At 49.2% G+C, this 22,102-nt stretch overlaps 1 long non-coding RNA gene and 1 pseudogene across 2 annotated transcripts; one reads left to right on the forward strand and one right to left on the reverse strand.

Moving 5' to 3' along the window:
• The first annotated feature begins 4,382 nt into the window (after positions 1-4,382).
• LOC149911885 (uncharacterized) lies at positions 4,383-22,014 on the forward strand. Of its 2 annotated transcripts, none has more exons than XR_016462741.1 (5): positions 4,383-5,259; positions 7,328-7,622; positions 10,577-12,567; positions 13,213-13,336; positions 21,501-22,014. It is a non-coding gene; the product is annotated as an uncharacterized LOC149911885 (long non-coding RNA). The 2 variants fall into 2 exon arrangements; XR_016462740.1 differs by lacking the exon at positions 21,501-22,014 and adding an exon at positions 20,073-21,204.
• On the reverse strand, positions 13,449-16,692 carry LOC149911886 (olfactory receptor 4M1-like; annotated as a pseudogene).
• Positions 22,015-22,102: the final 88 nt, after the last annotated feature.

Genomic DNA, 22,102 nt, shown 5'->3' on the forward strand with positions numbered 1-22,102 from the left:
TTGGGGATGTGACACCGTGATGCGGTGTCCCCACTTCCCCTGGAAAGTCTTCAAGCTGCTCATGCTGTCCCCGACTTCGACAGAATGTCCCCAGGGGGGTCCTTTTGTCCCCTCTTCATGAGGATGACACCCAATGACAATGACACCCCGTCAGAGCTGTTCCACACTGATGTCACCCCTGGTCCCCTCTGGTGGTGGCACAGAGTTCACCACTGTGTGCATCCCTGTCCTCGTGACAGACGATGGTGACAGCACCAGAGGGCGCCGGTGTCACTGGGTCCGGCTGTAGGCAGGCCTGGAGGGGTGACAAAGGACAGTGTGAGGCTCAGTGACAGCACGGTGACTGTGTGGGGCCACCTGTGCCTGCCCCCATGTGGTGGTCAGAGCACAGGGAATGCTGTCACCCGAGAGATGGTGACACACAAGTGATGGTGATACAAAAGTGATGGTGACAAAAGTGACAGCCAGTGATGGGGACACTGTGCCACAGCTGTTCCACACTGAGGTCACATGCAGTCACCTTTTTAACAGTGTCACCAGAGTGATGGTAACACCCAATGACAGAGACAACAGTGACACCCAATGATGGTGACACCCCAAGGACAGTGACACTCAGTGGTACCCAGCGATGGTGACAACAGAGACACCCAAAAGCAGTGACACCCAATGATAGCGACACCTGAAGACAGTCACAATGGTGACACCCAGTGATGGTGACAGCTGTTGACGGTGAGACCCAATGACACCTGGAGGCACCCAATGACGGTGACATTCAAAGATGGTGGTAACGGTGACACCCAAGTGATGCCCACACCCAATGACACCCAATGACGGTGACAGCAGTCACCCTGTGCCCCTCTGGGTCATCTCCAGACCCTTCCAGTAGACAACAGGTCCCTTGGAACCCACCTAAGGACCCCCCAGACCCTACAAGTCCTCTCAGGGACATCCTCAGACCCTTCTGAATCCCTCTGAGGATGTCCTGGACACACCTGGGACTCCCTGGACCCCACAGGATCCTTCTGGGACATCTCCAGACCCTTCTGGATGAACCCACAGACCCCATGGATCAACATGAGGACCCCCCGGACCCGCCAAGTCCTCTCTGGAACATCCCCAAACCATTCTGGATGACTCCAGGACCATTCAGACCCTCATGAGGACTCCCTGCACCGTACCAGACTCTACTGGGACATCTTCAGATCAGACCAGTGTCTCACTCCGATTTATAGGAGGGAGAGGAGGTTCTTTTAATATCTGTATACCCGGCGTGAGATTAAGAAACAACGGTTCAAATGTTGGTCCGAACAGTTTATTACAGATCTTAATTAGGGAGATGGGGAAGGGGAGGACGGACGCTATTATGAATTATGGTAATGGGGAAGGAAAGGAGGGCGATAGAAAAGGTAGGAAAGAAGAAGCAAGGAGTCTTTATAGGAAGAAAGAGGGACATAGTCACCACCATGGATCCAGCGTGGTTCGTAGTTCAGCCTTTGATCTTCAGTAGTGGTGGGTCATCGGGCATTGTTGTTGATGGCGACGACGATGACGGTGACCATGGTGATGATGGCCCTTTTCCAATGCTTTCAAAGTGGTCGAGTCAGCTGTCTTTGGAGTGACAGCTCAAATCCAAAGTGGTTGAGTCAGCTCTCCTTGGAGTGGCAGTTTCTGGCTCTGGGATCTTAGCAGAAATTCCTTTGTTCCCACCTTCCGGGCCTTGCCAGCAGATAAGAGGGAGCAGAGATGCCCATCTGCATCCTGTTTTTCACAGGACACGATGGTATCGTTCCCCATTTTTCCCATACAAGGCTGGAGCTATTTAGTCACAGGCCAGATCTTCCGCCAGTAAGCACTTCTGAGCACTCTCTTCCAGAGGTAAGCAACTCTGGAGGAAGGGGCTTTCAAATGTTCCCAGAGGGATATCAATTGTCACACGGTAGCACCCATCTCTTGCCTCCTCAACAAATCAATCAGAGTCTTATCACAAGAAATACCTCAGGAAGCAAGCTTTGAGCCAAAAAACAAAGAAAGATTCTCACAACCAGAGACTTCTCAGTGCTCCTGGACTCCTAGTGGGAGCTTACAGATCTTTCCAGGGGCCCACGGGATCAACCTGGGGACTCTCTGGATGCCCCAGTACCACTCTGGGATAACTCCAGACCCTTCTGGATGAGTCTGGAACCCCCTGGATGCCCCCAGACCTCTCCAGGACTTCTCCTGCAGATCCTTTTGCATGATTCCAACGGGGGATAAGGGGGGTTCAGAAGGGGGTGGGAGGGGGAGAAATGAGCTAGTGAGGCTTCTGTGGGGTGGAAAGGAGGTCTGGGGATGGAGGGAGGGGTGGAGGAGGGAAACTGGAGAGTTGTGTGGAGCTTCTGTGGGGTGTAAAGGGAGTCTGGGAGGAGAGAGTGCCAGTTGGGGAGGGGGGGTAAAGAGGAGAGGCAGACCACATGAGTGGAAAGGGGTTCTGGGGGTGGAGGGAGGGGTGGGAGGGGAGAACTGGAGGTCGTGGGGGGGCTTCTATGGGACATGAAGGGGGTCCAGTTGGGGGAAATTGGGGGCCAACATAGGGGAATGCACTCCAGAGGGCAGGGAGGAGGGCATGGGGGTACAGGGGACTGTAGGGGTCAGAAAATGGGGTCAGAAGCAGGGGGAGGAAGGGAAGACAGGGGACCCTGGGGGTGCAAACAGAGGGGACTGGGGAATGGTAGGAGATTCTATGATGTGAATGGGGGAATTGGAGCAGGGGAACTTGAGGGGACAGGGAATTCTGGGGGTCAGACAGAACGGACGGGGGAGGGGGATGAATCTAGGGGAGAAAATGCGAAGACTTGGGGGGGTCGGGGGAGAGAATGGGGACACAACGGATCAGTGAGAGACAGACACGGAAGCCTGGGGGTCAGAATGGGGAACAGGGACAGACAGTGACGGAGGAACTGAGGGGACGGGTGGAAGAGGACTCCAGCGATGAGAATGGGGGAAGTGGAGGCGGGGAACGGGGGGGGAGAGCGTAAGCCCAGCGGTCAGACTGAGGGACTCGGGAGGTTGTGGGCGACCCGCGGCGGGGGGGTGGGGGGAAGGCAGTGAAACACCGTGGGTGGGGGGGAAGGGCGGGGGGCACAGGGCACCTCCCGCCGCCGAGCAGAGACCCTGAGCAGCAGAGGACCCACGAGGCCAAGACAGGACGGCCCCAGCCCCGGTGCCCCCGGTGCCCCCGCCGCCCCCGAACACCCACTCGTAGAAGCTGAGGTGGCGCTCGGAGTCCCGGGGCTGCGCCGCGGCGCTGGAGCAGCGCGGGGCCCGCTCCGCTTCCGCGTGGCCGCGTCCTCGCGTCGCCGCGTGATGACGTCACTCCGCGGGGAGCGGGGACGGCGCGTCGCTCGAGCAACGGCCGCGCCGGGGCGCTGTCGCTATGGAGACGCCGCCGCGCATGCGCTGTCGCCGCGGGGACGGCTTCCCGCGCCGCAAGGAGGGAGGGCGCGCTGTCGCCGTGGCAGCGCGGCCTGCACGCACGGCCTGAAGCCCGAGTGGGGCTCGAGGGGCAGCGGGGGGCGAAGAAGGGTGGGGGGGGAACGGAGAGCCCTCAGGGATCTCCTGGGGAGGTGGGGGAGCGACTGGGGGAGGGCAGAGCTCCGGGGATGGCGGCTGTGAGTGGGGCTGTGGGGTGGGACATCCGCAGGGAGATGCAGCCAAACAGGGGGATGTGGGCAGAGCATGGAGGTGTGGGAAAAGGAAGACGGGCATCTGGACAACAGCGTGAGAGCCAGGCTGATAGGGAGGGAGGGAGGAATGGGAAGAAAGGGAGGGAGGGAGGGAGGAATGGGAAGAAAGGGAGGGAGGGAGGGAGGAATGGGAAGAGAGGGAGGGAGGGAGGGAGGGAGGGAGGGAGGGAGGGAGGAATGGGAAGAGAGGGAGGGAGGGAGGGAGGGAGGGAGGGAGGGAGGGAGGAATGGGAAGAGAGGGAGGGAGGGAGGGAGGGAGGGAGGAATGGGAAGAGAGGGAGGGAGGGAGGGAGGGAGGGAAATGGAAAAAGGGGAAAAAAAGGGGACAAGGGAAAAGAAGGAAAGGAAAGGAAGAAGGAGAGAGGGGAAGAGGGGCAGAAAGGAAGAAGAAAAGGGAAAAAGTCCAGAGCTTGGCCTGGGTGGTATTGCAATGTAGAAGGGCTTCAGGTATCTTGTTAGGTGCACAAGAAGGAGTTCATGCAGCAATAAATGATATTGTGTTCATGTAGGTCAGAGTGGTAGAATTGAAGCAGATGGAGAGAAGATATGGCACCAAAGTGAAATACTGCACAACATAAGACGATGTGAGCTGAAACCAACGTGACTTCCTGGCTTCCCAAATTGCACTGGTTAAAGAAGTTATCTGTGGGGATGGTGTGTGTAATCGCTGTATGTATGCATCCTTCCTTGTAGTGTGATTGGACTGTGGAGATGTATCTCTAAGTATGAAAGGTCAAAGGTGGTGAGGATTAGGATGTGAACATCGTAATCCTCAAAGGAAAAGGGGGGATTGATGTGGGGTGCTCTGTTCAGCAGTAGGGATTAGCACATCAGTTTAAGAACCAGCGCATGAGTTTAGCAAAAGGAATCCATGAGTGATCGTTCTGAAACTTTCAGCTTTAGTGGGAGAACAGCCTTGTTCCTCCTCAATAACTTTGCATGGGGACACAAATGAATACTTCTACCTTCTGCCTCCATGACTGTGCCTCACGAGAAGCACCAGAGTCCCAGTAGAATACTTTTATCTTTTGCCTCAACACGCGCGAGGACATTTTCCTCAGGTCCCACATACACTGCTAGGAAAAAGTGGCTCACTATGGCCTTATCAGCCGCTCCGCTCGGCAGCCAGTAACGTCTGAGTGCGAAAACACAATGCGCTGATGGAACTGCATGTTAAGCTCTGCAAATTGCCACAGCGCTGCGTTCCTGCCAGGGCTGCTGTCTGTGTGCAGGGATAGGATTAGGAAAGCCAAGGCACAGGTGGAGCTGAACTTGGTGTGGGATGTGAAAAATAACAAGAAGGGGTTCTACAGGTACGCAGGCAGAAGACAGGCCAAGGAGAGCGTTCCCCCTCTGATAAATGAGGACAGAGAACTGGCTTCCTCAGACATGGAAAAAGCTGAGCTGAGGTGCTCAATAAGTGTCTTGCTTCGGTCTTCATTGGTGGTCAGGCTCCTCCCCATGCCTGCCAGGACCTGAAGAGAGGAAAGTGGGACTAAAGAAGGCTTCTCTGAGAGCTGCCGCTGCACGTGCAGAGGTGAGTCCTTGGTGAACACAGACACGGCTCTTGTTCTTCTCAGCGCCTCCGTCTGTCAGAAGTGAAAGAGATTGCAGAGTCCCAAGGGAAATGGTGTCCTGTTACTACGCTCACTTTGTTTCTTTCCAGTCCTCACACCTTCTTCTACTGTCCTCTTCTGCAGTTCCTTCTTCACTGTCCTCTCTCCTCTTTCTTCATGTGCTCTTCTTTTACTGTTCTCTTCATATCACGATCTGCTCTTCTTTACTGCTCTTTTCGTTTTCTGCTCTTCTGTACTCACTTCTCTTCTGCTCTTCTCATTTGCCACTTTCCTCTCTTACCGTCTCTTGTACTTCTGCCAGACTTCCTTTCTCGCTTTTCCTCTTCAGCTTCTCTCCAACTTCTGCTTTTGTCTTCTCTGTATACGCTCTGTATACGCTAATACCTCTTTTGCTTTTCTCCTTGTCTGCTTGTTTTTCTTACCTACATCCTTTTTCTTCTTCTCTGCTCTTCTTTCTTTCTTGTCTGTTCTCCTTCTGCTCTTATCTTTCTCAGCGTCTCTTCCCTTTATTCTCTCCGCTACTGCTCATCTCTTTTGCTGTCTTGCCTGTATCCTATTGTGCTTTTCATCTTCTGCGCTTCTTCCTTACCGGTATCCTTAATTTTATCCTCTCTTCTGTTCTTTTTCTCTTCTTCTCCGTGTCCAATGCCTGCATCGCAACTCTGTCAGAATTAGTTTTGGGGTGGAAAAAGGTACCCAGATACATAGGTTTGTACAGTGGAACCTCTTACACTTTGCCTGAAAGGTGATCCAAAGGAGCCCTCAGGAACCAAGACCACAAAGGAGCTGCTTTTGAATGGAGAATTTTCCAGAGTTCCTTCCAGTCGTTGCTCAGAGGAACTGAGGTTTTTATCCTTGTATCTCTGCAGAAAAGCAGGGTGGAGGGAACACATATGGTGAGGTGCTCGGGTGAAATTGCCCTCCTTGCACAAACAGCCTGTTTGTGTCCATGTGATGCACGGTGAAGAGAAGCCTGCTGTTCTGTGAGTAAGCCTGCCAAAAGGGAGTTCTGGCCTTTTTGGCAAGTCTCTGAGGTGAGGTCTTTAGACAGGCTGGTTGTTTTGCAGGGGAAATGCCATTTCAGCTGTTTGTTGCCACGCTTGGTTGGTGCTTGTATGAAAAACATTCATCATCTAGACAAGCAGTGCTCTAGCACCAGGGAAGGGAAAAACCTCATGTACATCCAGTCTTCTCCATGAGCCTTATGTTGCCTTTCCACAGAGTCTCTAAATGCCTGTGGAAATCACGGGGGGGTGGGGGGGGCAAGGGGATGGGGAAGAGATGAGGGGCAGTTTGTGCGCATCCTGTGCCCACGGAGCAGGTATTACCTACAAAGAGCTAGGAACCCTTCACGGCATCCTGGACTTGTTTACTTTCCTTGTTTGAGCGTGATGGTTTTGTAGGTACTTTGTGCATTTTAAGTAACTGTCAACTCTGCTGAGACAACAGGCGTCCTAGAGAGAGCCTCGCCGTTCCCTTTTTGTTCGGGCTGTTTTATTCCCTCCTGAGATTAAAAGGGACTGTGGTCTTGCTTAGCAAAGGGAAGCGTGTGCATGCTTCCAAAGCAAAGGCAGGTAGGTGCGTGCTTGCTTAGCAAAGGCAGGTAGAGGCATGTGATGCGAAGGCAGATGGTTGCTTGTGAAGCCATGTCAGGTGGTGTGTGCGCTTCAGTGCTGGTGGGTCAGAGTTGAAGATGCACGAGCTGTGTGACAGCTCTGAGAGTGGGATGGCCAAGGAAGAAGCCTATGGTCCTAGCCCCCTGGGGAGAGAGTGAGATCACTAAAGGGAGGGAGGATTCTTAGACTCTGAGGGGTCTAGAAAGGGAGCTGAAAGGTTTGGGGCTCCCTTGCTGTGCTCTGCGCAGGCTGTGGCAGTGCTGGGGTTTATTTTGGAGTCAGTCTGAAAACAAAATGAGACAAGGGGGTTTTCTGTGCAGTTTGAAGCCCTGCAACTCTGCTGCCGGGGCTGCAGCCCAGGGTAGGCACCCTGTCCCCACAACTGCTGACCACGTTCTTTCCTTCTCTGCAGTGACCACGTCCAGCCCTACGAAGACACTTTACATCATGTCGGACACCAAAGTGTCTGCGCTGACCACGTCTGTGATGGGTGAGGCTACCTCAGTCCCTCTCAAACTGCCAGGCATCCAACCTTCCTCCTCCGCCAGCTCTCCTCCTAGCCCTGTCACCTTTGCCACCTCCCCATGTTGTGTCGTGTCATGGAGATCTGTGGTGCTGGGGCAGGCCTGAACTCCCCTCCCTGACAGCAGACGCGTTTCTGAAATCTGCTCATTTCCTCATCCTGCTGGCTCATTCTGTATTTACAGGTTTGTGTCCTTTACTTTTCTTGGATAATTTAGGACTGGTTTAAAGCAGCTGTATTTGCTATTGCCTTTGTCTGCAGTTACCCTTGTGGATGATGGTGATGGGATATACCCTTTTGGGTTAGGTTTTTATGGAAGGGGAAATGGTGGAATCACCATCCCCAGAGGTGTTCAAGGAGTGTTTAGGTGTTGTACCGAGGGATGTGATTTAGTGGGAAATGTTGGACTAGATGATCTTAGATGCTGTTTCCAACCGTGGTGATCCTATGATCCTAAGGTTTACACTTGTGGATTGTGATGAAGTGTTAGTGTTTAGTGCTAGAGCTAAGTGCTGAGGGTAACCCTTTGGGGTTAGGGTTTCATGTTACTGTTTTCTGTTAGGTTTAAAGGTTAAGGCTTAACACTTGATGTTAGTGATGGTGGGGGTGTGCCCACCTGGTTGGGGGTTTATGGCTTGTCCTTTTTGTTAGGGACAACAGCAGCACTTTTGAGATGGGAATGAGGGTTAAGCGTTAGCATTTTGGATTAGGGCTGAGGAGTATCTTTTGGGGTGAGTGTTAAGGATTAGCCTTTTAGGTTAAGGTAAAGGGTTAAGGGTTGTCCTGTGGAGTTAATGCTAAGGGATGCTGTAGTGTAAATGCTGAGACATGGCTTGAAACCTGATTTTTCACCTGGTAGAAAGGCAGGGCCAACCCAGAGCATGCAATGTTCCAGAATGACAGAAGGGGTGGAGCCAGGATCCACCCCTTCCCAGCCCTCATTGAAGGGTTGGCAGTGTAGGCAAAGGAGATCCCTGCCTACCTGAATCCTTCTGAAGATAAGCAGCTTCTTGCCTTGATTTCTGTGCCCACGGCTGTTGCCTTTGAGCAAATTCTCCCTTGCTGCAGCCTTGGACCTTGCTCCTCTGCTGTCATGGCATGAGGCCTGGCCTCATGGGGCGCAACCCTGCTGACTGATAGATGTGTTGGTTTGGTTGGGGGTGGATGCCGTAGCTAATGGCAAAACCATTTCCTTAGTGCAACTAAGGAGGTAAGTGAGAAAACAAGAGAGTCTTGAGAGGAAAGAGTGACTGATGGCAGCGCTGTACTGGAAGCAATAGAGAGGCTGACAGTGGCTGTCGGTGGCAGTAGAGCAATCCGAGTCTGTGTCTAAATGGTTCTTAGAGCTGTGTCTGTTCCTTGGAGAGGCCAAACAGTGTGGAGGTACTTGTACTCACAGTTGTTTGACTTAGGAATGAAGTGTTTCTCAGCTCATGCACCTGACAGCGTTGTGTTTACTTGTGCAGCTTTGCTTTGTGCATTGTAGAGCTGTCAGACAGATGTGGATTCATTTGCCACTCACTCAGCAGGAATGAGACTAGTAATACTTTCTGTAAATGCATTTCAGTTGAAAAAATGAGTTTGTTTTGGCTGTAGAAATGGTGTATTGGAGGGATTTTGGTGGATGTGGGCTAACAGGATAAGGATTCTATTGGCAACTGCTTTCTGTGACATGGAAAGGCTGTACTTTATTTTAGGGATGGAGCATGGGATTCTATTGACTCTTATTGAGAAAGGGGGAAATGGAAAGCCTCTGTGGGTAAGAATGTTTTGTGAGCTGTATTTTGGGTACTTTCATCTAAATAGGACTGTGTGAAAGGGTGTGTGTGATGGAGGAGAGAGAAAAGTGCCTCGTGTTGACTGTAAGGAAGGCATAACGTTAGAGCAGTGGAAAGGCAAATTTAAGAAACTGTGCTTGAAAACTTGAAGTTAGTGGCTGGCTGTGCTAAAATCTTCTTCCAAAGAGTTGCTCTTCAAGTATTTCCTGCTTTCTCTCTGTGAGAAACTGACGCCAGTGGCCTTCCACTGCAGCATGGCCATGCGGAAAGGCTGGGGAAGAAGACAGAGCTGGAGAAAGCACCAAAGAGAGGTACAGATACATAACAGGCATCTGGACTTGATGCACTGTCTTTCTGCCCAGGCTTTCTGTTTCTTCATTGCTGGGACAGTTCTCTGCAGTTTGCATCCCAGCTTTCTCCCAAGTCCTGGCTGCACAAAAATGCAAGCATTCAGAGGAAAAGGAAAAAGCAGAGGAGTGGGCTTCTGAGAAAAGAGTTGAGGGGGAGCGTGAGGAGCTTGAGGCAGAGTTTCAGAAAAGTGGTGCTTTCACTTAGGATTGCTCTGAGATTTCCTTGCCCTGGGTTATGATTGAGTGTAGCTATTGGTTTCTTGGTTCCTGTGTATGCATTGTTGGTAGACAGATTAGTGTGTGGAAAACACAGCTGAGAATCCGGGACATGGTAATGTACCAAATGGACTGAACTACTGGAAGGATTGTGGGAATGAGAAGAGAACCTGGATTTCTCTTGCACAACAAGCCTGTATCAGTTGTGTCTCCTTTCACTGAGCTGAACGCACGGTGTGTGTGAAGTCTTCTGATGGGAAACCCACAGTCCCACAAAGTGGGCGTGGAAATGAAATGGAGCTGAGGTGCATCTGTGTGCTGAGTCATACTGCTGAGGACAGAGAGGAGCCCCAGCTGAAAAAGCAGCTTTGGTAAGAATAGTGGTGAAAGTAGGAGTGGGTATGGAAGGTTTAGACTGCTCTTGGAGGAAAGGTGAAAGTTTCAAATGTTCTGCAGATTCAGTATGCCTTGGTGTGCCACATCTGCCTGCCCTGTCAGCACTATGTCAGGCTTTTTTTCCTTTCCTTTTTAAGGTAGGAAAAACAGTTTCTGGCTAGGAGAAGAAGAAATGCAAGTCTTCCCTGCATTGCTCCTTGGGCAGTGGGTGCTGATGAGCAGTCCTTGTATGAGAATAATGTATTGTCATTTGATCTGTCTTTCCATTCCTTCAGCAACTGGGGTGTTGATGCAGCTGCACGTATCTCCTGTTTTGTCCTGCTTTGTGTAAAAGAATAGTATAGTATGCAATCTCTGTGTGAAATTTTCTTAAAGTATTTTACTTTATTTGCCCCTAGGAAGCAATGGCTTGGAAATGATGGCAGTGTCACCCAGCAGCCCACACAGTGACCTGATGTCTCATTGCTTGCATCTGTTAAAAACCACCACGATGAGAAAAGAACGTTTGCATGGATTCTGTGCTGACTGTGTCAGTACAGCCCTTAGGAGTGGTGTGGACATGGCATGGCAGGGAGAAGGGAATTCCCTTCTGATGGGAAAGTGCCCGAGGAGTGTTGACATCCTGTGTGTTGGTGCCCCATGCCCACCCCATGCCCCACGCACTTCTGAATGAGCAGCACAGCTTTTGTGTCATTCAGCCACCTGTGGCAGAGCAGATCAGGCTTTCTGCAGGCGTCAGCAATCATCCCATCGCTTTCTGCCTTATAAGGAGTTGAAAACCTTTTCATTTTGGAATCCTACTTCCAAGCTTAACCACCTCCAGTGAAGCAGATGTCATTTTTCTTGTATCCTTCAATTCTGAGTCCATATTCTCCCAAAAGCAAAAGAGTTTGGAGGTAACCACCAATAGTTAAGTGAGTGATTTCAGTATGTATTTCTGATCGTGACAATTACTTCAGTTTAGAGGTCACAGTTAATGTACTGTGCCTGTTTTAATTCTGACCAAGGTTGTAGTTGTAGCTGACTTCCCAAGGCTGCAGTACGTGGTGGTGACACAGCCGTGGGCTTCTGCATTTGCATTAATCCCACATTTCCTTGCAGGTCAGCTTGTGCTGGAAGTGGACGGTATCAGAGTGTGAGTGAAGGTCAGTGCAGGAGCAGCTGTTGATGGGAGTCCAGGCTAATGAACTCTGGAGCATCTCCCAGTACGGTACCGGAGGAGGCAGGAATGATGTTAAGGAGCTCCTCAGCAGGAAGGTGGCTCATCCAAATGCTTGCTGACAGTTTGAAAGCCCAGACCCTTCCAGCCTCCACCTCAGAGGCAACATCTCCTTTGTCCGATCATGCAGCACCTGAGCAAGAGGGGGACCTGAGCTGGCTACACAAGAGTCATCTTAACTTCTTTGTTATTTTACTTCAGATAACTCCATTGGGTGACCCTGCTGTTGGTTTCTTAAAATTTGGATTACGTCTGATGGAGGCCCAGAAGTGATGTGGGCACTCACAGAGGTCACAACTGTTGCTGGGGTGGGAGCGTTTGTCCCACAGCTGGTGAGCAGAGCTGGTGCTGCACGCAGAGACTGGGCTCTGGGCCTTCCTTGAGAGAGATCGCCCTGTGAGAACCCGTCAGAAGCACTGCTGCAGCATGTGCATGAGCTGGGCACAGCTCAGGCTGAGCAGGCCGAGTGGGTGAACTGGGTTTGGTGCTGGGTGGTTGCTGGGAGGTGTCTCAGAAGAAAAGCTGGGCTGGGGTGGGCCCGCTGTGTCAGCCCTTGTCCCAGCTGGTGGTGAGAGCAGGGTGGAGGCTGATGGGTGCTGCCCACTGTCACTGCTGCTCTTACCATGTGGCACAGCAGTGCTCTGGTGTGTGAGCTGGGAGGGAGAAGGACAGCCACTGTGCCTGGCTAAGGCAGAGCTGAGGTCTGTTGAACACGTGGATCGTACCAGTGCAGCTATTGTGGCTGCAGTAGGGGTGGAAGACAAAGGGAGTTTTCTTCATGACAGCAACACCAGCCACTTGCTTCAAGGTGTGTAAATGTTGAGGAGATGGAGAACACTTGCTGTCAGAAATCATGGCAGCTGTACAGAATCTAGTTGTATTTTGGGGATGGTTCTTGTAACCAGTTGATTTTAAGACACTGTGCTACTCAAGAGTCTAAAGTGCATGATAGAAGAAAGCTGGGAAAATGCTTCTCCTTACTATTTTTCACTTGCAGATTCTTTCTTTAGGGATTCTTTCCAAAAGGAGATTTTGGGGATTGAGGCAGTTGAAGAAAGAGTGAAGCCAGGGGGCAGTCCCTGTGGAGAGGACCCCAGGAACTGAGCTTCCCCACCACTGTCTCAACGAGAAGACAGACGCAGTTCCCATTCCTGCTCTGCATATGGAAAAGTATGGCTGGATTTATTTGTTTGGGTTTTCTTCCCTTCTCTCATTTTGAAGGGGAAAAGCTGGAGCAGGGGGAGCACTACTGGTCCTTTGTTACCTCCATAACCGGTTGGATTCTGCATGTGCTGCAACAGGACAGCATTGCCAGGCTCCTTAACCTGCTGGGGCAGGGTGGGAGCAAAGAGCGTGAACTGCCCTCCTGCCAGCTGCACCTAGTTATAGTTTGCCAGGTCCCTGCTGCCCTGAATTTCACCTGAAAGGTTTGTTCTAGCTGCTTGCAGTAGTAAAATTTAGGGAAGAAATGGAAGTCAAGAGCTAAGGCTCTGCACAATAACTTTGCGTGGATTGAACTGTGGCACCTGAAGACTGTTTCCTGAATAATGCTGGCATTTTGCAGGTGTGTTGGTTTAACCCACTGAACTGATGTCTGTGAGCGCCAGTCTTCTCCACCTGAACAGTAAGAAAGCTGGGATATGCCCAGAAATTGCAGCAGTTGCTGTGAATACTCTCCCAAATGTTTGTTTCCTTTAGTGGTAGCTAATGACTCAGCACTGTGATATCCTGTCTCTGGCACGATCTGGAACGCTGCATCTCTTTGCAGATGTTGGGTGCCCATTTCCATGGACCCTCCTTTCTTTCTCTCCTCAGAAGCAGCACAGTGCGGTTCCCTGCGTTAGGGAGCAGCAGCCAGCAGGCTGCCAGAATGCCAGCTGGGCCTTGCAGCGCGCAAAGGGACGTGTTGGGGATGGACCATCCTTAGCACCACGCAAAAGTGAGTCTCTTCAGTCCTCTGTCATGAAGTATGGAAGAATGCATTTTAAGTATTACTTCTGAGCGGGTGCAGGACTGTAGGGATGTCAGGTAACCATGGTGGAAGCACTGGGGAGGCCGACAGCAGCAGCTGATGGCAGCAGTGTGACAGAAGGCCGTGTATAAGTGGTGGTGCTCAGAGCTGAGTGCATTCCTGAGAAAGGCACTCTTGACTTTATGGCGTTTTCTTTCACCTAGTGATATGTAGAAAGTTAGTGAAGAAAGGAACAACAAGAACAAAAATACCCTACTGCAAGGGCAACTGCATTTGGATATTTACAGCATGCTAGAGCGTTATGTGAGAACCAAGAACTCCGTGACCTGTAGGATGCAATGTCTTCTGAGAGATTATTGGAGGACTTTGTGGACGGAGACGTGTTTAGCTCACTCTGCATCATCTACACTGCCTAAGGAAGTTACACTGCAGTAAGAAAACCATGCTCTCTGAAAGCACAGTTTCCCATTGAGAAGAATTATTTGGCTGACCACCTTGGGGTCAAACTATAAAGCGGATTACAGGGCAAGTACAAGGGGCGAGACAAAAACGCCTAAGGCATGGTTTATTACTTCTCAAAGTAGAAATTAAGAAAGGGTTAGCTGAACTTCTCCCTAGAAATGCCTGTTAGTTTTGCTGGAATCCTTAGTGACTAATTCAGACAGACATCTGTGCTGCAAATGTCTGTAACTGTATGGATAAAGTTTATGATCTGCACGTCCTGTAAAGCTATAGCTACATTGTCTTTGATTTTTACTTAACAGATTGCAATGTCTTGCCTATGCTATATGAATTGCAAAGCTTGCCTGCAAGCTGGATCATCCAGCAGCTTTCACACTCTCCCTTTGTGGAAATGTAATCAACTCATTCAATGGTGGGATCATGAATGAGTCCAACGAGAAGGCAGCATCAACAGTGAAAGTTTGACTATAAACTGAAATAATGAATTACCATGGTTGAAGCTGAACCAGTAGTCCAGTAATAGTTCTATGAAGTCTCAACACCTACCAGATACTTTCTAATGAATTTAAAAGATTCTTAATGATAACTTCATAGTGCATGAGTTGGTTCCTTTACACAGGTTGGTTCTTCCTTAACTTATTCCATACAGGTTTTAGTATCACTCTAGGGATTTTTTTGATAGAAAAGGACTTCTTGAAGGTTATCACTTGTACATTATGCTTTTACATAACGTACAGTGTGGATTTGTTCCTAAGAAAATTGCATGAACAAAACGAGGAACAAATAAACTTTCATTTATTTCTTTCAAAAATTTTTTTTTAAATATGTATTTGCTGACCAACTTCCACACGGAGCTTTTGATCTCCTTGTTACAGCATGTAGATCATGGGATTAGTCAAGGGAAGACAACCGTATGGAAAAGAAAGGTTTCCCAATGGAAACCTTTTCCATTGGGACAGCCTCAGAGGGTAGGACATATATGTAGACAGCTGGGCCAAGCATGACAAAAACTACGATGATGTGGGAAGTGCAGGTGGAGGTTATTTTGTTCTTTGTTTTGGTGTGTCTGGAGCTTCAGCAAGAGGATTATGTAGGAGATGAGGAGAAGTGCAAAGCACATGACAATGACAACTCCATTGTTGAGGAACATCAGAAGTTCCGCCGTGTAAGGTCAGCACAGGCCAAGTTCGCCAACTGACGCACATCACAGACAAAGTCGTCCAGGACGTTGGGGCCACAGAAGGGGAGCTTGATGGTGAGAGCAAATAGAATGATGCCATGAATGAAGCCACCGCCCCACGAAGCTCCAGCCAGGGCACAGCATACAGTCCTGTTCACAAGCATGGTGTAGTGGAGAGGCTTGCAAATAGCAACGTAATGGTCACAGGCTATGGCCAACAGCAGGAAAGCTGCTGCTGCTCCCAGGAAGTGAAGAAACAAAGGCTGGGTCAATCAGGCCTTGTAGGAGTTGATCTTAGGATTTGAGAAAAAGTCAGCCAGCATTTTGGGTGGGGTCACAGAACAGTAGCAGATATCCAAGAATGCCAGATTAGCCAGGAAAAAATGCATGGGTGATCCCAGCTGGGAATCCCCCTGAATTGTGAGAATGATAAGGATGTTGCTTGGGAGAATTATGATGTAGAACAGGAGGAAGAAGAAGAAGGGAATTGACTGGACTTTGTGGGATTGAGACAATCCTAGCAGAATAAACTCTCTAACTACAGTTTTCATGCTCCATTTTGACTCTTGCAAGCCCTGAAAAACAGACAGCAATAAACACACAATGCCAATATGTTGCAATATTTAAGCAACTTGGGCTACGCTTAGGCTACTGAAAATGCACATCCTGTGACCGTTACCTGGTTTTATGGAGGACCACATCCCTGTATGTAAAGGAACATCAGATTTATTGGGCCATACCATACGGCAGGCCGCCATTAACCATTCTATTATTGAATGGTTTTCATCATTATATTGATTACCTGCATATAATCTCTGTCTAAGAGCAGGATGGACGGTCATTGTGGCCAATTTGGCTATTTCCAGGCCATTCACCAGAACACTTTCTGCCCCAGAATCCCATAGTCTTAATAACCAAGCCGGCACACTTTCTCTAGGTTTCTGCCTGAATCGTTGGACTAAGTCCATCAGTTCTGTTGCCGTGTACGGTTGGGCTGTTACGTGCAAGTGGGTTTGAGTGGGGGGCCACTGATCAGGCGGCACCCCTGCTGGTCTGTCCTGTACCTTTTTTGTTTTTTGAGATATAACAGGACGGACTTCTAGTGCGTCCGTCAAAATTGGGGATTCAAGATCCGATTTAGATGGTTTATTTTCCTGATCAACACAGTCCGTTGATTCAGGAGCCTGGTCATTGTTTGTTGAAATACTACGAACTTGACCTATTGGAAGACGTAGAATTGGGTTTTTTTCCTGTTAATAGGCCAAGTTCCTGTTCTAACTTTTCAATACGATCTTTTAAAAGTTCATTTTCATTCACTGAAGTATTATTCCTTATTTTGGCATTGTTTAAAGCATTTAATAGCAGCCATGCCACTGTAGAAGCAGCTAATTGTCTTTCTCTAGTGACTAATATATCTTTGCCTAGTCCCTGAAAGTAATCCGCTAGGCGATATGGGGAAACGTTTCCCACAACACTTAGGGGACCCCATTTTTCAATGATAGTTGCCAATTCATAATAAGGGGATCCCGCAAATCCTGGGATCTGCCCTGGAATTATCTTATCTAGGGGGGTAGTGTTCTCCCCCTTGAACCATTTACAGAAATTCCAAAGAAAGGACATAGTGTAAGTTTCAGTATATTCGGCTTGCCTGCCTGGCTCGCCAAGTGTATAATCAATGAAAATTATATAAAGGAATATTATAGGAATATATATATATATATATATATATATATATATATATATTAAGGAATATTAATAATATTAAGATGTTATAGTAATGAAATAAGCAAGAGAGTTAGGCACAGTGAGACAAAGAGAATAAATAGAAGGCTCACCCGTGTCGTGGGCTCGCTCAGGAAAGACCAGTGGAGTGGATCTTCCGAAGAGAGAGAGAGAGATCCTTCCCCACTGGTAGTCAGCTCTTAAATGGGTCTAGGAGAGGTGCAGCCAGGCTCCACCCCTTCCTGCAGCACAGGCGAATTGCTTTCACCTGTGTTCCCAGGGCTGCCTCATTACTCGCCTCAGGTGACTAATCAGAGGTTCAGGCCGTGACTCAGCAGTTCCCATACACTGAAGTAATCTACCTGGACTTGTGCAAGGCTTTGATATGGTCTCACTCCACATCCTTATCTCTGATTTGGAGATACGTGGATTTGAAAAGTGGATTAGTAGCTGGCTGTATGATTGCAGCCTGAGGGTTGTGGTCAGCAGCTCTGTGTCCAGGTGGAGGCTAACAATAAGTGGTTATATTAAGGAATCCCTCAGGGTTCCATCTTGGGACTGCTGTTTTTAATATCTTTGTTGGTGATCAAATAAATTCTTCACTGTGGGGGCTGTCAGGCACAGGAAGAGGTCCCCCAGAAAGGTTTTGGATTGCCCCATCCTATGAGGCATTCAGGGCCAGGGTGGATGTGGCTCTGGGCAACCTGATCTACTGCATGACAACCCTTCCCATGGCAGAGGGGTTGGAACTGTATGATCTTTAATATCGCTCCAACCTAAACCAGTCTATGATTCTCTGAATCTAACTCGGTTCAGTTGGTCAATCTGGGACCCAAATAAATATCTGTATAAACATGCCAAGGCACCCTAACAGCCTAACACAAGTGCACGTGGCTGGCACAGGATGGATCCCCTTCCACCCCAGTGCAAGGAGAAAGGATGAGGAAAAGCAGACAGGTTCTCAATGCCTTTTTTACATCTGTCTTTAATAGTCAGGCCCGTTATTCTCAGGGTACTCAGCCCCCTGAACTGGAAGACAGGGTGGGGAGCAGAATAAACTCTCCACAATTCAGAATAAAACAGCACGTGACCTGCTGCTCCACCCGGGCTGTCACACATCCGTGGGATTGGACTGGATCCACCTGAGGGTACTGAGGCAGTTGGTGGACGTGGCATCCTAGCAGCCCTAATCAATCAGGGAGTTCCCAGGTGACCAAATACTTGCTAATGTGGTGCCCATCTACAATAAGGATCATCCTGATGTCCTCCTATGACTACATGCCCACCTGGTGGATGAGATGCTGTGGGTGGAAGCTACCTGGACTGGAGCAAAGCCTCTGACACCGCCTCCTGTAGCATTCTCCTGGAGAAGCTGGCAGTCCATGGCTGGGATGGGTACACTCTTTGCTGAGTAAAAAACTGCTAGGAGGGCCAGGCCCAGAGAGATCCAGATGGAGTCCAGTTCTGAGAGGCGTTCCTCAGGGGTCGGCGCTGCAGCCTGTCCTGTTCAGTGTACTCACTGACGAGTCGGATGAGGGAATTGGGTGCACCCTCAGTAAGTTTGCAGATGACACCAAGTTAGGAGGAAGCGTCCCACAGACGGACTGAGATAGGCTGAATGACTGCGCTGACTGCAACTGCATGAGCTTTAAGAACGTCAAGAGCTGAGTGCTGCTTTTCGGCTACAGAAACCCCAGGCACCGTCACTACAGGCTTGGGGCAGAGCGGCTGTAAGGCTGCACGGACGAAAAGGGTCTGGGGTGCTGGTGACAGCCGGCAGTGCCCTCCAGTGGCCAAGGAGCCCAATGGCAGCCTGAAATGGGGCAGTCAGGAGCGGGGATGCGATCGTCGCTGTGATTTGCCAGTGGCCCCAGGGGATCTAAATTGCTAGCGGTTGTCCTTGTCCCATCAACTGCAGCCCAGCCCAGCCCAGCCGCTCCCTACAAGAAGACATGGCGGCCCTGGAGTGTATCCACAGAGGGGCACCAAAGCTGGGAGGGGTCTGGAGCGCAAGACTTAACGGGGAGTGGGAGAGGGAGCTGGGATGGTTCCGTGTGGAGAAGAGGAGGCTCAGGGCAGACCTTATCGCTCCGTCCAGCTACCTGGAGGGAGGTTACAGTGAGATGGGACCTCTTCTCCCAGGTAAATAGCAATAGGACTACGGGGAATGGCCTCACATTGCACCATGGGAGGTTCAGATTGGATAGTAAGAAAAGTTTCTCCCAGAAGGGGTGGCGAGGCATTGGCACAGGCTGCCCAGGGAAGCGGTGGAGTCTCTGGAGGTGTGTAAGGAAAGGGTAGCTGTGGTACTTCAGGACAGGGTTTGTTGGGCAGTGTTGGTGGCAGGTGGATGGTTAGACTGGATGAGCTTTCCAACCTTAATGATTCCGTGATTCTCCTCTCAGTACCTTACGTTCGCAGAAGTAGCACTAAATATACCATGGATCTTTCTAAAGTGCAGAAGGTTACAGTGAGCTGTGTCTGTTCCATAATGTTCTTTCATTGGCTCTGGAGCATCGTTCTCCAATTGATGTGGATCCAGGGTGGATCCAGGGTGTCCCTTAAGGAGACCTGCATAGGCAGGAAGAGCAGTTGCTTAATCTGACACTGCATGGACAACGTGACTGCCCATCTCCCCAGCCCTGTCTGCTTAATGCCACCTGGCACTTGCCTTGCTTTTCCTTACATCAGACTTCTCTTCTAAAGTCTGCACTGAATGTTTCAGATCCTTTGTAGCAGCTGCCACCTGCTCTCCTCAGAGGACACGGGTGCAGAAGGGTTTCTCTTACCTTTAAACAAAGAACAGTAAGCGTAACAAAGCGTAACACAGGTTACCAAGAAATAGAACGTACTCCTCAGCTGTATGCCTCCACTGAAGTTCTCTTTCCCAAAAGATGACTGTACAAGAAATACATAGATAGGAAATGATAAATATTAATATGAAAGGCATATTAATTAAACAGTAAGCTGGCTAAGGACACAGTGAGACAAACTGCTAAGGAGGGACAAACATTAGCTCCCTGAAACTCAAAGAACTGCACTCATTAAAAGGGCTATAAATGATCAGAGATTAAGGGGAGAGGAAATTGGGATAACAATAGAAACTGCAAAGGTTGAGACAGGCAGCTGGAAAGGTGGCTTCCAACGTGGTCAGCCTAATCAGGGCAGGTGGAAATACCTGTAAAATGAGGGCAGTTACATGCACAGAATGAGAGAGAGTTGTCAGTGCAAGAACAGCGGAAGATTGGTATTTCTTTCCATACAGTGAATATCCATCCTGAAAGGTCATGTTTTCTCATGATAGAAATTCCACTTATTGTGTGCGTGTTTCACTGACAGGATTGAACCAGGGCAGCTCATGAGGAGGTGCTGAGTGTTTGAAAAACACTGAAGATGACTTCAGGTTTTCAAGCAGAGCTCCACCGTGTGACCACAAGCAGCCGGTGCCATCTCGAGAGGCCCTGGTGTTCCTGAGGTACCTGCCTGGGACTAACAGTTGTCAGAGAGAACCTGCAGGAGACCAGAGCCCTTTGGGACTGCAGATGGAGCCTGGAAGGAGAGCCCCAAGGGATCTGATTGCTAGCAGTTGTCTTTGTCCCTGTACTGCAGCCCAGCCCGGCACTAAATCCTCCCCCCCACAATAAGACAGTGGATCGTTGGGGATGATCCACAGTTGAAGTGGCCACTGGAATCCAAGAAACTCTTCCTGGTTCTTAGTAGATATCCAGATATCCACGAAACATGCTGGATTATCTGTGGCAAACTCAGACTGAAAGAGTCGAGTGCAGGTCACGCCAAGTAACTGTGGTAGAATCCATTATTTGGGGAGAACATCTCCTTCCAGCTAGGGAAGTTAAGTGGAACAGTGTGAAAAGATCCATCCGGCCAATCCTCTGAGTAAGGGAAAATCAAATGTATTGTGCTATAGTGGCAGAAGGCAAACATTATTGGACTGTGCCTCAATTTACTAAAAGCTGTCTAATCCACTTAACCCATGAGCAAAAACAAATGGTCTAAGCGGAGTGAAGGACACTGATTTGTGACGTAACATGAGGAAGACAGTAGATTGCTGATGTAAGAACTGTCATGCTTGTGCCCTGACCAGTGCTGATTATGCTGGAGTAAAAGCCTCAGGCCAGCACCAGTGTACCGAAGGCCCAGGGGAATGACTGCAGATTGACTTTGCAGGACTCCAGCCCACGACAGCTCAGAGCAACAAATGCATCTTGGTATTAGTAGTTCCTTTTTGCAACGGGGCAGTAGCCATTTATCCCTTCACAAATGCCAGTGCTGAGAAACCAAAGGCTCTACAATATCGTTCATATAACTCTATGTGTAGAGAAAATGGCTTTGATCCAAAAAGCTAATAGTATAGACAGATAACAGAGAAGGCAGAATACCAGAAGGCATGCCACAACAGCAAAACGACACATCAGTGACAATGAGCTTGTCTTTCTCTGTTTATTTCAAATGTGTTTTTTTCTCTCTTCTGCATTGATTGCCATATTGTAGAAAGGATTGAAGGGAATAAAAAGCTAAATATATTAGAATATATAGAATATATAGATAGATAGATAATATATAGATATAGATAGATAATATAGATAATATAGATAGATAATATAGATAGATAATATAGATAGATAATATAGATAATATATAGAATATATATATTAGTCGGGAAGAAAATGAATGTAAGCAACCTCAAAAACACTTCTTTATTTTTTGCATAAGCTTGACTTAGTAAAAGGTGCTCCTTTTCTGTAGGTATGAAACAACTGATACACCAGGAAATTTTGGCTGACCTCCCCAGATCACAGCCTTTAAAGGGATCATTAATTGCAATGGAGAAAGATTTTGGTGGGCTACGTCAAGGGGAAAATGAAAAAGCTTTGTTAGGATTATAAAGCACCAGGACTACAGCACCCTCTTATGGCTTCAATTCAAATGCACTGGGTGCCCTGCCACTGGCTGGGAGAGCGGGTAGAAGGCAAGGCCAAGTGAGGAGGAATTGAAGGAAGAATGGAGGGAGGGATGGAGGGAAGAAGAGATGGAGGGAGAGGGAAGCAGAGGGCAGGGGCTGCAGCTGCCCCACAGGGAGAGTGCAGGAGGGACAGAATGCATCCAAACGGCACCAAAAGGAGTCAGAAATTGTGCTGAGGGCTCCAGAGGACACTGGGTGCTACCTCTGGTGGGCTGTCCCCCCCAGCGTCACTCAGTGCCATCTCCTCGACTTCAGTACTGTGTTCAACCCACTGGATATCACAGAATCGTGGAATAATGGAGTTACTGCAGGGATAATGGGTACACATGGACAAAAGGACAAAGGGACTGATGGATGCAAGAATAGAGGGACACACAGACGCAGG

This window comes from Phasianus colchicus, unplaced genomic scaffold (assembly GCF_987193195.1).
Source record: "Phasianus colchicus unplaced genomic scaffold, bPhaCol1.hap1.1 HAP1_SCAFFOLD_53, whole genome shotgun sequence".
NCBI classification, from domain to species: domain Eukaryota; kingdom Metazoa; phylum Chordata; class Aves; order Galliformes; family Phasianidae; genus Phasianus; species Phasianus colchicus.